General features: G+C 44.9%; 4 non-coding genes across 4 annotated transcripts; all 4 read right to left on the bottom strand.

The window, feature by feature from the left end:
- Positions 1-8,836: 8,836 nt before the first annotated feature.
- Positions 8,837-8,999, bottom strand: LOC135047637 (U1 spliceosomal RNA). The gene has a single exon (XR_010239641.1). It is a non-coding gene; the product is annotated as a U1 spliceosomal RNA (small nuclear RNA).
- Positions 9,000-9,144: 145 nt separating this feature from the next.
- On the bottom strand, positions 9,145-9,308 carry LOC135047608 (U1 spliceosomal RNA). The gene has a single exon (XR_010239614.1). It is a non-coding gene; the product is annotated as a U1 spliceosomal RNA (small nuclear RNA).
- A 661-nt stretch (positions 9,309-9,969) lies between these two features.
- On the bottom strand, positions 9,970-10,132 carry LOC135047641 (U1 spliceosomal RNA). Its single transcript, XR_010239645.1, has one exon. It is a non-coding gene; the product is annotated as a U1 spliceosomal RNA (small nuclear RNA).
- A 152-nt stretch (positions 10,133-10,284) lies between these two features.
- Positions 10,285-10,448, bottom strand: LOC135047616 (U1 spliceosomal RNA). The gene has a single exon (XR_010239622.1). It is a non-coding gene; the product is annotated as a U1 spliceosomal RNA (small nuclear RNA).
- Between the last annotated feature and the right edge of the window lie 5,656 nt (positions 10,449-16,104).

Here is a 16,104-nt window from a genome sequence, read left to right as displayed (position 1 = left end):
CCAAGACTTACCGCGGCTGCGTTTGTCGGCATGGCGGTTGAACGCCGGATCCTGAAGGAAAAGGGCATTCCGGAGGAAGTCATTCCTACGCTTACTAAAGCCAGGAAAGAGGTTACAGCAACTCATTATCACCGCATATGGCGAAAATATGTTGCATGGTGAGAGGCCGAAAGGGCCCCAACAGAGGAATTTCAACTAGGTCGATTTCTGCATTTCCTGCAAGCAGGAGTGACTATGGGCCTTAAATTGGGTTCCATTAAGGTACAGATCTCGGCTCTGTCGATTTTCTTTCAAAAAGAACTAGCTTCAGTACCTGAAGTTCAGACATTTATAAAAGGAGTGCTGCAGAGTCAGCCCCCGTTTGTGCCTCCTGTGGCACCTTGGGATCTCAACGTGGTGTTGAGTTTCTTAAAATCACATTGGTTTGAACCACTAAAAACCGTGGATCTGAAATATCTCACGTGGAAGGTGGTTATGTTATTGGCCTTGGCTTCTGCCAGGCGAGTATCAAAGTTGGCGGCTTTGTCTTGTAATAGCCCTTATTTGATTTTCCATATGGATAGGGCAGAATTGAGGACTCGTCCCCAGTTTCTCCCAAAGGTGGTGTCAGCGTTTCACCTGAACCAGCCTATTGTGGTGCCTAGGCTACTAGGGACTTGGAGGACTCCAAGTTGCTAGACGTTGTCAGGGCACTGAAAATATATGTTTCCAGAATGGCTAGAGTCAGAAAATCTGACTCGCTGTTTATCCTATATGCACCTAACAAGCTGGGTGCTCCTGCTTCTAAGCAGACTATTGCTCGTTGGATTTGTAGTACAATTCAGCTTGCACATACTGTGGCAGGCCTGCCACAGCCAAAATCTGTCAATGCCCATTCCACAAGGAAGGTGGGCTCATCTTGGGCGGCTGCCCGAGGGGTCTCGGCTTTACAACTTTGCCGAGCAGCTACTTGGTCAGGGGCAAACACGTTTGCAAAATTCTACAAATTTGATACCCTGGCTGAGGAGGACCTGGAGTTCTCTCATTCAGTGCTGCAGAGTCATCCGCACTCTCCCGCCCGTTTGGGAGCTTTGGTATAATCCCCATGGTCCTTACGGAGTTCCCAGCATCCACTAGGACGTTAGAGAAAATAAGAATTTACTCACCGGTAATTCTATTTCTCGTAGTCCGTAGTGGATGCTGGGCGCCCATCCCAAGTGCGGTTTATCTGCAATACTTGTACATAGTTATTGTTAACTAAATCGGGTTATTGTTGAGCCATCTGTTGAGAGGCTCTATTGTTTCATACTGTTAACTGTGTTTCATATCACGAGTTGTACGGTGTGATTGGTGTGGCTGGTATGAGTCTTACCCGGGATTCAAAATCCTTCCTTATTGTGTACGCTCGTCCGGGCACAGTACCTAACTGAGGCTTGGAGGAGGGTCATAGTGGGAGGAGCCAGTGCACACCAGGTAGTCTAAGATCTTTCTAGAGTGCCCAGCCTCCTTCGGAGCCCGCTATTCCCCATGGTCCTTACGGAGTTCCCAGCATCCACTACGGACTACGAGAAATAGAATTACCGGTGAGTAAATTCTTATTATAGTAGTGTATACACTAGAGATGAGCGCCTGAAATTTTTCGGGTTTTGTGTTTTGGTTTTGGGTTCGGTTCCGCGGCCGTGTTTTGGGTTCGAACGCGTTTTGGCAAAACCTCACCGAATTTTTTTTGTCGGATTCGGGTGTGTTTTGGATTCGGGTGTTTTTTTCAAAAAACACTAAAAAACAGCTTAAATCATAGAATTTGGGGGTCATTTTGATCCCAAAGTATTATTAACCTCAAAAACCATAATTTACACTCATTTTCAGTCTATTCTGAATACCTCACAATATTATTTTTAGTCCTAAAATTTGCACCGAGGTCGCTGTGTGAGTAAGATAAGCGACCCTAGTGGCCGACACAAACACCGGGCCCATCTAGGAGTGGCACTGCAGTGTCACGCAGGATGTCCCTTCCAAAAAACCCTCCCCAAACAGCACATGACGCAAAGAAAAAAAGAGGCGCAATGAGGTAGCTGTGTGAGTAAGATTAGCGACCCTAGTGGCCGACACAAACACCGGGCCCATCTAGGAGTGGCACTGCAGTGTCACGCAGGATGGCCCTTCCAAAAAACCCTCCCCAAACAGCACATGACGCAAAGAAAAAAAGAGGCGCAATGAGGTAGCTGTGTGAGTAAGATTAGCGACCCTAGTGGCCGATACAAACACCGGGCCCATCTAGGAGTGGCACTGCAGTGTCACGCAGGATGGCCCTTCCAAAAAACCCTCCCCAAACAGCACATGACGCAAAGAAAAAAAGAGGCGCAATGAGGTAGCTGTGTGAGTAAGATTAGCGACCCTAGTGGCCAACACAAACACCGGGCCCATCTAGGAGTGGCACTGCAGTGTCACGCAGGATGTCCCTTCCAAAAAACCCTCCCCAAACAGCACATGACGCAAAGAAAAAAAGAGGCGCAATGAGGTAGCTGTGTGAGTAAGATTAGCGACCCTAGTGGCCGACACAAACACCGGGCCCATCTAGGAGTGGCACTGCAGTGTCACGCAGGATGTCCCTTCCAAAAAACCCTCCCCAAACAGCACATGACGCAAAGAAAAAAAGAGGCGCAATGAGGTAGCTGTGTGAGTAAGATTAGCGACCCTAGTGGCCGACACAAACACCGGGCCCATCTAGGAGTGGCACTGCAGTGTCACGCAGGATGTCCCTTCCAAAAAACCCTCCCCAAACAGCACATGACGCAAAGAAAAAAAGAGGCGCAATGAGGTAGCTGACTGTGTGAGTAAGATTAGCGACCCTAGTGGCCGACACAAACACCGGGCCCATCTAGGAGTGGCACTGCAGTGTCACGCAGGATGTCCCTTCCAAAAAAACCCTCCCCAATCAGCACATGATGCAAAGAAAAAGAAAAGAAAAAAGAGGTGCAAGATGGAATTGTCCTTGGGCCCTCCCACCCACCCTTATGTTGTATAAACAAAACAGGACATGCACACTTTAACCAACCCATCATTTCAGTGACAGGGTCTGCCACACGACTGTGACTGATATGACGGGTTGGTTTGGACCCCCCCCAAAAAAGAAGCAATTAATCTCTCCTTGCACAAACTGGCTCTACAGAGGCAAGATGTCCACCTCATCTTCACCCTCCGATATATCACCGTGTACATCCCCCTCCTCACAGATTATCAATTCGTCCCCACTGGAATCCACCATCTCAGCTCCCTGTGTACTTTGTGGAGGCAATTGCTGCTGGTCAATGTCTCCGCGGAGGAATTGATTATAATTCATTTTAATGAACATCATCTTCTCCACATTTTCTGGATGTAACCTCGTACGCCGATTGCTGACAAGGTGAGCGGCGGCACTAAACACTCTTTCGGAGTACACACTTGTGGGAGGGCAACTTAGGTAGAATAAAGCCAGTTTGTGCAAGGGCCTCCAAATTGCCTCTTTTTCCTGCCAGTATAAGTACGGACTGTGTGACGTGCCTACTTGGATGCGGTCACTCATATAATCCTCCACCATTCTATCAATGTTGAGAGAATCATATGCAGTGACAGTAGACGACATGTCCGTAATCGTTGTCAGGTCCTTCAGTCCGGACCAGATGTCAGCATCAGCAGTCACTCCAGACTGCCCTGCATCACCGCCAGCGGGTGGGCTCGGAATTCTGAGCCTTTTCCTCGCACCCCCAGTTGCGGGAGAATGTGAAGGAGGAGATGTTGACAGGTCGCGTTCCGCTTGACTTGACAATTTTGTCACCAGCAGGTCTTTCAACCCCAGCAGACCTGTGTCTGCCGGAAAGAGAGATCCAAGGTAGGCTTTAAATCTAGGATCGAGCACGGTGGCCAAAATGTAGTGCTCTGATTTCAACAGATTGACCACCCGTGAATCCTTGTTAAGCGAATTAAGGGCTGCATCCACAAGTCCCACATGCCTAGCGGAATCGCTCCCTTTTAGCTCCTTCTTCAATGCCTCCAGCTTCTTCTGCAAAAGCCTGATGAGGGGAATGACCTGACTCAGGCTGGCAGTGTCTGAACTGACTTCACGTGTGGCAAGTTCAAAGGGCATCAGAACCTTGCACAACGTTGAAATCATTCTCCACTGCACTTGAGACAGGTGCATTCCATCTCCTATATCGTGCTCAATTGTATAGGCTTGAATGGCCTTTTGCTGCTCCTCCAACCTCTGAAGCATATAGAGGGTTGAATTCCACCTCGTTACCACTTCTTGCTTCAGATGATGGCAGGGCAGGTTCAGTAGTTTTTGGTGGTGCTCCAGTCTTCTGTACGTGGTGCCTGTACGCCGAAAGTGTCCCGCAATTTTTCTGGCCACCGACAGCATCTCTTGCACGCCCCTGTCGTTTTTTAAAAAATTCTGCACCACCAAATTCAAGGTATGTGCAAAACATGGGACGTGCTGGAATTTGCCCATATTTAATGCACACACAATATTGCTGGCGTTGTCCGATGCCACAAATCCACAGGAGAGTCCAATTGGGGTAAGCCATTCCGCGATGATCTTCCTCAGTTGCCGTAAGAGGTTTTCAGCTGTGTGCGTATTCTGGAAAGCGGTGATACAAAGCGTAGCCTGCCTAGGAAAGAGTTGGCGTTTGCGAGATGCTGCTACTGGTGCCGCCGCTGCTGTTCTTGCGGCGGGAGTCCAAACATCTACCCAGTGGGCTGTCACAGTCATATAGTCCTGACCCTGCCCTGCTCCACTTGTCCACATGTCCGTGGTTAAGTGGACATTGGGTACAACTGCATTTTTTAGGAGACTGGTGAGTCTTTTTCTGACGTCCGTGTACATTCTCGGTATCGCCTGCCTAGAGAAGTGGAACCTAGATGGTATTTGGTAACGGGGGCACACTGCCTCAATAAATTGTCTAGTTCCCTGTAAACTAACGGCGGATACCGGACGCACGTCTAACACCAACATAGTTGTCAAGGACTCAGTTATCCGCTTTGCAGTAGGATGACTGCTGTGATATTTCATCTTCCTCGCAAAGGACTGTTGAACAGTCAATTGCTTACTGGAAGTAGTACAAGTGGGCTTACGACTTCCCCTCTGGGATGACCATCGACTCCCAGCGGCAACAACAGCAGCGCCAGCAGCAGTAGGCGTTACACGCAAGGATGCATCGGAGGAATCCCAGGCAGGAGAGGACTCGTCAGACTTGCCAGTGACATGGCCTGCAGGACTATTGGCATTCCTGGGGAAGGAGGAAATTGACACTGAGGGAGTTGGTGGGGTGGTTTGCGTGAGCTTGGTTACAAGAGGAAGGGATTTACTGGTCAGTGGACTGCTTCCGCTGTCACCCAAAGTTTTTGAACTTGTCACTGACTTATTATGAATGCGCTGCAGGTGACGTATAAGGGAGGATGTTCCGAGGTGGTTAACGTCCTTACCCCTACTTATTACAGCTTGACAAAGGGAACACACGGCTTGACACCTGTTGTCCGCATTTCTGGTGAAATACCTCCACACCGAAGAGCTGATTTTTTTGGTATTTTCACCTGGCATGTCAACGGCCATATGACTCCCACGGACAACAGGTGTCTCCCCGGGTGCCTGACTTAAACAAACCACCTCACCATCAGAATCCTCCTGGTCAATTTCCTCCCCAGCGCCAGCAACACCCATATCCTCCTCATCCAGGTGTACTTCAACACTGACATCTTCAATCTGACTATCAGGAACTGGACTGCGGGTGCTCCTTCCAGCACTTGCAGGGGGCGTGCAAATGGTGGAAGGCGCATGCTCTTCACGTCCAGTGTTGGGAAGGTCAGGCATCGCAACCGACACAATTGGACTCTCCTTGTGGATTTGGGATTTCGAAGAATGCACAGTTCTTTGCTGTGCTGCTTTTGCCAGCTTGAGTCTTTTCATTTTTCTAGCGAGAGGCTGAGTGCTTCCATCCTCATGTGAAGCTGAACCACTAGCCATGAACATAGGCCAGGGCCTCAGCCGTTCCTTGCCACTCCGAGTGGTAAATGGCATATTGGCAAGTTTACGCTTCTCCTCCGACAATTTTATTTTAGGTTTTGGAGTCCTTTTTTTACTGATATTTGGTGTTTTGGTTTTGACATGCTCTGTACTATGCCATTGGGCATCGGCCTTGGCAGACGACGTTGCTGGCATTTCATCGTCTCGGCCATGACTAGTGGCAGCAGCTTCAGCACGAGGTGGAAGTGGATCTTGATCTTTCCCTAATTTTGGAACCTCAACATTTTTGTTCTCCATATTTTAATAGGCACAACTAAAAGGCACCTCAGGTAAACAATGGAGATGGATGGATTGGATACTAGTATACAATTATGGACGGGCTGCCGAGTGCCGACACAGAGGTAGCCACAGCCGTGAACTACCGCACTGTACTGTGTCTGCTGCTAATATATAGACTGGTTGATAAAGAGATAGTATACTCGTAACTAGTATGTATGTATAAAGAAAGAAAAAAAACCACGGTTAGGTGGTATATACAATTATGGACGGGCTGCCGAGTGCCGACACAGAGGTAGCCACAGCCGTGAACTACCGCACTGTACTGTGTCTGCTGCTAATATATAGACTGGTTGATAAAGAGATAGTATACTCGTAACTAGTATGTATGTATAAAGAAAGAAAAAAAAACCACGGTTAGGTGGTATATACAATTATGGACGGGCTGCCGAGTGCCGACACAGAGGTAGCCACAGCCGTGAACTACCGCACTGTACTGTGTCTGCTGCTAATATATAGACTGGTTGATAAAGAGATAGTATACTCGTAACTAGTATGTATGTATAAAGAAAGAAAAAAAAACCACGGTTAGGTGGTATATACAATTATGGACGGGCTGCCGAGTGCCGACACAGAGGTAGCCACAGCCGTGAACTACCGCACTGTACTGTGTCTGCTGCTAATATATAGACTGGTTGATAAAGAGATAGTATACTCGTAACTAGTATGTATGTATAAAGAAAGAAAAAAAAACCACGGTTAGGTGGTATATACAATTATGGACGGGCTGCCGAGTGCCGACACAGAGGTAGCCACAGCCGTGAACTACCGCACTGTACTGTGTCTGCTGCTAATATATAGACTGGTTGATAAAGAGATAGTATACTCGTAACTAGTATGTATGTATAAAGAAAGAAAAAAAAACCACGGTTAGGTGGTTTATACAATTATGGACGGGCTGCCGAGTGCCGACACAGAGGTAGCCACAGCCGTGAACTACCGCACTGTACTGTGTCTGCTGCTAATATATAGACTGGTTGATAAAGAGATAGTATACTCGTAACTAGTATGTATGTATAAAGAAAGAAAAAAAAACCACGGTTAGGTGGTATATACAATTATGGACGGGCTGCCGAGTGCCGACACAGAGGTAGCCACAGCCGTGAACTACCGCACTGTACTGTGTCTGCTGCTAATATATAGACTGGTTGATAAAGAGATAGTATACTCGTAACTAGTATGTATGTATAAAGAAAGAAAAAAAAACCACGGTTAGGTGGTATATACAATTATGGACGGGCTGCCGAGTGCCGACACAGAGGTAGCCACAGCCGTGAACTACCGCACTGTACTGTGTCTGCTGCTAATATATAGACTGGTTGATAAAGAGATAGTATACTCGTAACTAGTATGTATGTATAAAGAAAGAAAAAAAAACCACGGTTAGGTGGTATATACAATTATGGACGGGCTGCCGAGTGCCGACACAGAGGTAGCCACAGCCGTGTCCTTCGTTTGGGAGAAAAATGCAAAGGTACAAGACAGCTTTTCCTTGCCAATATCTCTCTTTTGCAAAGAGCTACGCATTGGAAAATTCAGGGCTATACCGTGTAGATGAAGCACTAACAGGAGGCTTTAAAATTTTCATTCTAGTGTCCTTCGTTTGGGAGAAAAATGCAAAGGTACAAGACAGCTTTTCCTTGCCAATATCTCTCTTTTGCAAAGAGCTGCGCATTGGAAAATTCAGGGCTATGCCGTGTAGATGATGGCCTAACAGGAGGCTTTAAAAAAAATGTTCTAGTGTCCTTCGTTTGGGAGAAAAATGCAAAGGTACAAGACAGCTTTTCCTTGCCAATATCTCTCTTTTGCAAAGAGCTGCGCATTGGAAAATTCAGGGCTATGCCGTGTAGATGATGGCCTAACAGGGCTGGGGAGGGCCGCTGCTCAGGCACATCTCTGTCAAGTAAAGAAGATTCAACTGAGGCAGCACAAGGGAACTCTCATCTGGGGACAACAACTGCAGGGAGAACACATATTTTCAGATGAACATGGGAGGGCAGAAGGCTGCCTAATACTGAAGCACCCCCAAACAACAAACCAAATGCAACAACTAGTGCAAGCATTCCTGGGGGAAGGCTGCAGCAGATGGATTTGCATATGGTGATGTCATCCAAGCAGTGGGTCAAAGTTGGCTTCAACCCTCGTCTGCATATGAAAAGAGAAAAGGGGCGTGCAGGGCATGGCGGCCTTTTGCGGCGATTGGATGACCCCTAGTTCGCATTAAACACATCCACCCTCCTTCGGTGTGGGGCTCATGTTGGCTATGCCCCAGCCCCTGAAGCATTCAAGCTGATTTCTTGCAGCAGCTAGGCACTGTAACAGCTCCAGAGCTGCTCTGTAAGGCAAGTAAAAGGGCGTGGGCCCTGCAGCACTACCTGTAGTTCGCATTGTGCGTTGGAAGGCACAAATTAAGCAGACGGGAGAAGTCAGGATAGTGCGCAAGGGCATAGAAGGGAGCGGCTCAAGAAAAAAGAAGTGGAAATAGACAGCAAACTAGGCTGGAGAGAGACCTGAGACAAAGAGATCTGAATTATACGAGAGCCGACCAGGGGAAACACAAATTATGCAGTCAAGTTTCCCACATTTGGGGAAATCGCAGGAGCAGCACACCCAGAGTGCAATGGGTGAGACTTGCCCTGGGAGAAGCACATTCATGATCATAGTATCTCACCTGGCAGGTAAGTAGGATTTGGGATAGTTCTGGGGAGGGTCGCTGCTCGGGCTGTCAAGTGAAGTAGATCCAACTGAGGCAGCACAAGGAAACTCTCGATAGAAGAACAAGGCTAGAGGAAGATCTGAGACAAATAAATCTGACTTTTACCAGAGCTGACCAGAGGAAAGAACAAACACAGTCCCCCACTACCACAAATAATGCAGTCGAGTTTCCCACATTTGGGGAAATCATAGGGGTCAGCATACCCAGAATGCAATGAATGAACCTCACCCTGGGAGAACAATCTTCATGACCATGGTATCTCCTATGCAAAATAAGTATGACTTAGGATAGGGCTGGGGAGGGCCGCTGCTAAGGCACATCTCTGTCAAGTAAAGGAGATTCAACTGAGGCAGCACAAGGGAACTCTCATCTGGGGACAACAACTGCAGGGAGAACACATATTTTCAGATGAACATGGGAGGGCAGAAGGCTGCCTAATACTGAAGCACCCCCAAACAACAAACCAAATGCAACAACTAGTGCAAGCATTCCTGGGGGAAGGCCTGCAGCAGATGGATTTGCATATGGTGATGTCATCCAAGCAGTGGGTCAAAGTTGGCTTCAACCCTCGTCTGCATATGAAAAGAGAAAAGGGGCGTGCAGGGCATGGCGGCCTTTTGCGGCGCTTGGATGACCCCTAGTTCGCATTAAACACCTCCACCCTACTTCGGTGTGGGGCTATGCCCCAGCCCCTGAAGCATTCAAGCTGATTTCTTGCAGCAGCTGGGCACTGTAACAGCTCCAGAGCTGCTCTGTAAGGCAAGTAAAAGGGTGTGGGCCCTGCAGCACTACCTGTAGTTTGCATTGTGCGTTGGAAGGCACAAAGTAAGCAGACGGGAGAAGTCAGGATAATGCGCAAGGGCATAGAAGGGAGCAACTCAAGAAAAGAGAAGTGGAAACAGACAGCAAACTAGGCTGGAGAGAGACCTGAGACAAAGAGATCTGAATTATACGAGAGCCGACCAGGGGAAACACAAATTATGCAGTCAAGTGTCCAACATTTGGGGAAACCGCAGGAGCAGCACACCCAGAGTGCAATGGGTGAGCCTTGCCCTGGGAGAAGCATCTTCATGATCATAGTATCTCACCTGGCAGGTAAGTAGGAGTTGGGCTAGAGCTGGGGAGGGTCGCTGCTCGGGCACCCCCCTGTCAAGTGAAGGAGATCCAACTGAGGCAGCACATGGAAACTCTCGAAAGAAGAACAAGGCTAGAGGAAGATCTGAGACAAATAAATCTGACTTTTACCAGAGCTGACCAGAGGAAAGCACAAACACAGTCCCCCACTACCACAAATAATGCAGTCGAGTTTCCCACATTTGGGGAAATCACAGGGGTCAGCATACCCAGAATGCAATGAATGAACCTCACCCTGGGAGAACAATCTTCATGACCATGGTATCTCCTATGCAAAATAAGTATGATTTGGGATAGGGCTGGGGAGGGCCGCTGCTCAGGCACATCTCTGTCAAGAATTTATAAAGTCTATACATATATATAACCAAATGTCAATATATATATATAGAACCCAGTGCTCCTATCAAAACTTATCTATTTCACCAATTTGTTGCTTATTTAATCTTTATACATCTATTAATTTTCACCATATATTATAAAATGCTGCTCCCATAGGTAGTACTGTTCTACCAATAATAAACCAAATTTTAAAGATAATCACACTTGTTATCAAGGGAGCGCAAAAAATAAAATATACAAGCTCCTTATTTTTAAAAAATATATATAGACAGAAGAAACCCACATTCAATAAAATACAATGGAGTCAACATATATAGGCACCACTATCCATATCTAAATGTAATCAGGATCTATTTCATATTGCCCTTGATGACAACGGAATGTTTATTAAAGGGTCCAAAAAATCCTACTGGATACAGCTGTTGTAATTTAATCGTTTGTAACCCTACCTTGAACGAGAGCTGTCTATGTATTCTATTAAGGGATGGTTACCTAATAGCTGTGCCTCCACTCAAGCTATGTGTAGTATTTAACTACCGTTAAGGCTTGCTTGAGTAAGCCTGATCTCTATCCTTAGGGGATGATTCCCTTATATCATAGATATATTATCTAATATACCTGTCTCTTTCTTCCAGGATCTTCAGATCAACTTCCAGACGGACCAGACACACATGGAAAGTATAACACTTTAATGACCAGTACCAAATGGATTAAGTATACATTAACATTTCATCAATTACACATTCCCCTTTAAGTCATTAATCCATGCTAACCCCCTGTCAATTAGGCCTATACACAGTACCTGCATGCAATACAACAAATCCTTTTTCTTTTCAAGACACCCTTAGGTGTTAGAGTGACCCGGGTACTCTTAATATGATAGTGCACTATAAGGGCCCATAAACTTCCTAAAAATAACAGCAGTTAATACAGAATGTCTGACACTATGTTTTAGTATCAACTATCAGTTCTCCCTTCAGTTAAAGAGAAAGATGTTTGGCTCAGTCTACTTATGGTAGCGATTACTTTCTCCTATAAGGTTACTTATAGTTCCTCCTTGGCAGATAACAGAAAGTATCTATTTAGCTCATAGATAGTAACATCAACAGTTGATTACCAAGGAATCTGTATCCTTTCCTCAGTAAAAATGTTACTGTAGTTGTCCAGTATTAAACTAAACTCCTAAGAAGCTGGTATGATAAACCTTTGTTATGCTGCGTCCTTGTGTCCATTTGAAGTAGCTGATGCTTTCTATATTTCAGAGCATATATAGCTTTTCGATTCCTGTATGCCTCAAATTATTGTTGTCTCTTAGGATGAGTCTATATTAAATATATCTGCAAGAGATGGTTTCTCTTATCATAGTCACAGCGAGCTCAAATCCTTTAACTTTATAACTAATAGTCTCTTACGTGTCAGTCCTTCTTACGGGTTCACGAATATACATATAACACAGTTGTATTAAAGTGCCACAAGCTAGTCCTTGAATCGGGATGATATTCTAATCCTTTGTGGCTAAGAGGCTTTAACATCCATCCAATGTCACTGTAGTATGGCTACCTTTAATGTCCTTGACTCTAATTCTGCTAATTCAGGGGCATAAATACACACATTAGGTGGCAGCTTTAGGGTGTTACTTTCTATTTAGCGCTGCGGAACAATGTCTCTGGCTCTCCTTTGACTGATGTGATGCTGATATATGGGGGAGTTTTAAAACTATTTATGAAGCGTTAAACAGTTCAAGTTTCACTCCACTCCTCCTGTTACATATATATACCCAGTGCTTTCTACCTTCTCCTTAGCACTATGATTAAGCCATACATGGAACTGTAATTATAGGTCACTCTGACTACTGTGACCCATTACTATCCTCCTGCTTAATAGCCATTATTGCGGCCTAGCCCTGGAGTACTTAGTCCCAATATGAAATTGACTATGTACAATAGTCACCTATGGCTTGCTGTGCTTAGTGTAGGGGTAATATAAATGGCTGGATTATGCACTCACACTTCTACCATCTAGTGATGCTGCTGCCGGATGCTCCCCCGACTCCTCCCTTACACTTACAGCCACACAGAATGGAGCCTCTGCTGCTGGTCCTGGCTTCTTTGTTGTGGCTGTCAGAGTCTGTGCCGGTAATAGGTAGGAAGGAACCCTCTCTGTGTCCCTGTCACAGATGTGCCCTTCCAATACTGCTGGGTGAGTTGACTAGCGCTGATCTTGGGTTCTATGAACAGTTCTGAGTCTCAATGCTGCTGTCACCACCTTTACAGTAAGGAAGCCCTGTTCTGGCTTCACACACTAAGCCCCCTCCGGCCGCCGCAATGTATACCGCTCAGCTCTAATGCGGGCGACGGCCGGAGCAGCAAAAAACTATGTCCTCTCACCAAGGGATATGCAGTCTCTATCTCAGCTACACTCACAGCACCTCTCCACTCCTCTCTAGTAGTCACATGACCCACTCTGAGGTGATGCCCCGCCCACTGGCAATCACCTCACTAGGTGATTGACAGTTAGGAGCACAAGGACATTAACCCTTTAGATACACTGTGAAACCATAAAATAAGCCTTCATTGTATTCACCACTACATTTACATCAATGTACATACAATTACATATATGTGAACTGTATTATTTACCTCACAACATGCATACAGTATTACAACATCCATTAACTTTTATATGAATAATATATATGCTTATACTCCATTTTAGTCACCATATTATAACTACCTCAGTATAAGTGTTGTTTAAACCCTAAATCAGGGTTACATTTCTCCCCCTGGTGCATTGTCACTGTTTAACATCTTTAGGTGCCAATGCACCATCTACCTTACTCACTATGCTAAAATAGTATATATTCATTCACATCCATTAGCAAGCCACCTCATCTCAACCATTTTAACTGTTGGCCAAATAGGGAGGGATGGAACTACATAGCCTTCATGCCTCCCAGGGATAGTGTTCTCTGATCGTGCTGGTTTCCCTTGCTCTTCTACACCTGATTTATTGACTTCTTTTAGTACTGGACTTCGGATGGAAGATTTAAGAGATTGTGCTAGGGTAAAGTTATCATGTACCTCACTACGATTTTCACTGAGACTAGTTTCTTTCTCTGACGAAGCTTCTAAAGTTATCAAGTCTTTAGCATCTGAATTTTCCGTTTCTTGATCCTGGGACTGATTTACTCTACCATTGAATCTCGAGAGAGGTCGGTAATGTAAGGTTGTAGAAGGATGACATGGAGCTGGATCTCTCCCTTGCCTTTGTTCTGAATATGCACTTCCTTCATCAACCACTTTTTCTCGTGGTTGATAACAATAACTGTATGATCCTCGTCGGTTTGGAGCAAATCGACTCCCTTTCACTGGTACTCCACCTATGCCAGTCACATTTGCTTCATGTACACCCTTTTCCCCTTCCAACACTTCAAATTCTACTTTCTCTCCATCTCCTACACTGTACAACAGTTTTAGGGGGTTATTCTTCGTTATGGATGTCCAATGTACAAATATGTCTTCTCCGGTGTCATGCCTTTTAATGAAGCCATAGCCTTTCTTCACATGGAACCATATTACTGTGCCAGTCATTTTAAGAGACATATACTGTGTCCCTTTACTATCAACTTTATTCATAGAAGATTGTCTCAGCAATATACCATCCACTACCTCAGTCTGTAATGCTATGTCCTTAGTATCCGGTCGCATAGAAAATTCATGGATACGGTCTTCAGGACAGTTGTTTAGGAAGTTGGCATCCTTGAGTATTTTATTCTCAGATTCTAGCTGAGACAGTCTTTCTTTCATTTCATTCAGACAAATATGATCCTCCTTTTCAGTTTCTTTACCCACTTCCAATAATTCAGACAACTCAGTTATTTTTGATTCCAGAGAATGAATATTGTCTTCCTGCTGCTGGTACATTATCAACTTTTGTTGCTCCTGATCCACTCTGGTTTGTCTTTCATCAGATGCCATGGTTTCCATCTCTCTCTGTATAAACCAAAGTTCTCTCTCAAGCTCTTTGTTCCTCTCATCAATTTTGGTGTTAAACATCTGTTCTTCTTTTAGCTTCCATTGGGTTTCATCTAGAACCTCCAACAACTGATGTTTAGACCTGTCCAGTGCTATATGTCTTATCACCTCTATTGGGGTCTGTAGATCCACTGGGCTATCTCTTCTTGTTGGTTCCTCAATGGAAGTTGGAAACCGGGAAAGCAGGTCCTTCTGTTGATCTTTTGGAAGAGCTAATACTAATTGTCCATGTTTCTTATAATCCTCAGCTATTTGCTTTAGCACAGTTTCTAATCTCTGTATACCTACATCTATCTTCACTTCCCCTGGAACTCTCTCTTTCAGTGGTAGAACATTCTTATCTCCTTTCATTCCATAATCCATGTTAGCGACCAAAGTATGAGCAAGGTTGTCACTAACACCTCCCTCACTATCCTTTAGGTGGGGATCAAGTTTGACTTTCTTGTCCTTTGATTTTTTCTTTCTCTTCTCCAACTCTACAGGGATATCTAATATTTTTTCATTTTTCACACCTAGGTTATTTACAAAAGTTCCCACAAACTTGCATGTCACCTCTTCCTTTAAGCCTGGTCCCTTACGGTACTCTTGTTTGTCCATACTTTTACATTCTCTAATGGCTTCAACTCTCCCAACTGATACAGCAATGGCTTTATGTCCAACCTTCTCCCTGTTCCTTTGCTTCTTTCCCATATTTGTATTTTATTTTTAGGGATGTGAGGACTTTATCAATAATAATTAATGGCAGCTGACACCTGTGGTGTAACAGGGCCTGAGTGTAACTTCTATCTCACGCGGTGCCTCCAAATGTAACCCTACCCTCATTACCTTGAACGAGAGCTGTCTATGTATTCTATTAAGGGATGGTTACCTAATAGCTGTGCCTCCACTCAAGCTATGTGTAGTATTTAACTACCGTTAAGGCTTGCTTGAGTAAGCCTGATCTCTATCCTTAGGGGATGATTCCCTTATATCATAGATATATTATCTAATATACCTGTCTCTTTCTTCCAGGATCTTCAGATCAACTTCCAGACGGACCAGACACACATGGAAAGTATAACACTTTAATGACCAGTACCAAATGGATTAAGTATACATTAACATTTCATCAATTACACATTCCCCTTTAAGTCATTAATCCATGCTAACAGCCTGTCAATTAGGCCTATACACAGTACCTGCATGCAATACAACAAATCCTTTTTCTTTTCAAGACACCCTTAGGTGTTAGAGTGACCCGGGTACTCTTAATATGATAGTGCACTATAAGGGCCCATAAACTTCCTAAAAATAACAGCAGTTAATACAGAATGTCTGACACTATGTTTTAGTATCAACTATCAGTTTTCCCTTCAGTTAAAGAGAAAGATGTTTGGCTCAGTCTACTTATGGTAGCGATTACTTTCTCCTATAAGGTTACTTATAGTTCCTCCTTGGCAGATAACAGAAAGTATCTATTTAGCTCATAGATAGTAACATCAACAGTTGATTACCAAGGAATCTGTATCCTTTCCTCAGTAAAAATGTTACTGTAGTTGTCCAGTATTAAACTAAACTCCTAAGAAGCT

This window comes from Pseudophryne corroboree, unplaced genomic scaffold, assembly GCF_028390025.1.
Source record: "Pseudophryne corroboree isolate aPseCor3 unplaced genomic scaffold, aPseCor3.hap2 scaffold_937, whole genome shotgun sequence".
Classification (NCBI taxonomy): Eukaryota; Metazoa; Chordata; class Amphibia; order Anura; family Myobatrachidae; genus Pseudophryne; species Pseudophryne corroboree.
The sequence above is the reverse complement of the archived record's forward strand: the minus strand, read 5'-3'. Positions and strand labels throughout refer to the sequence as shown.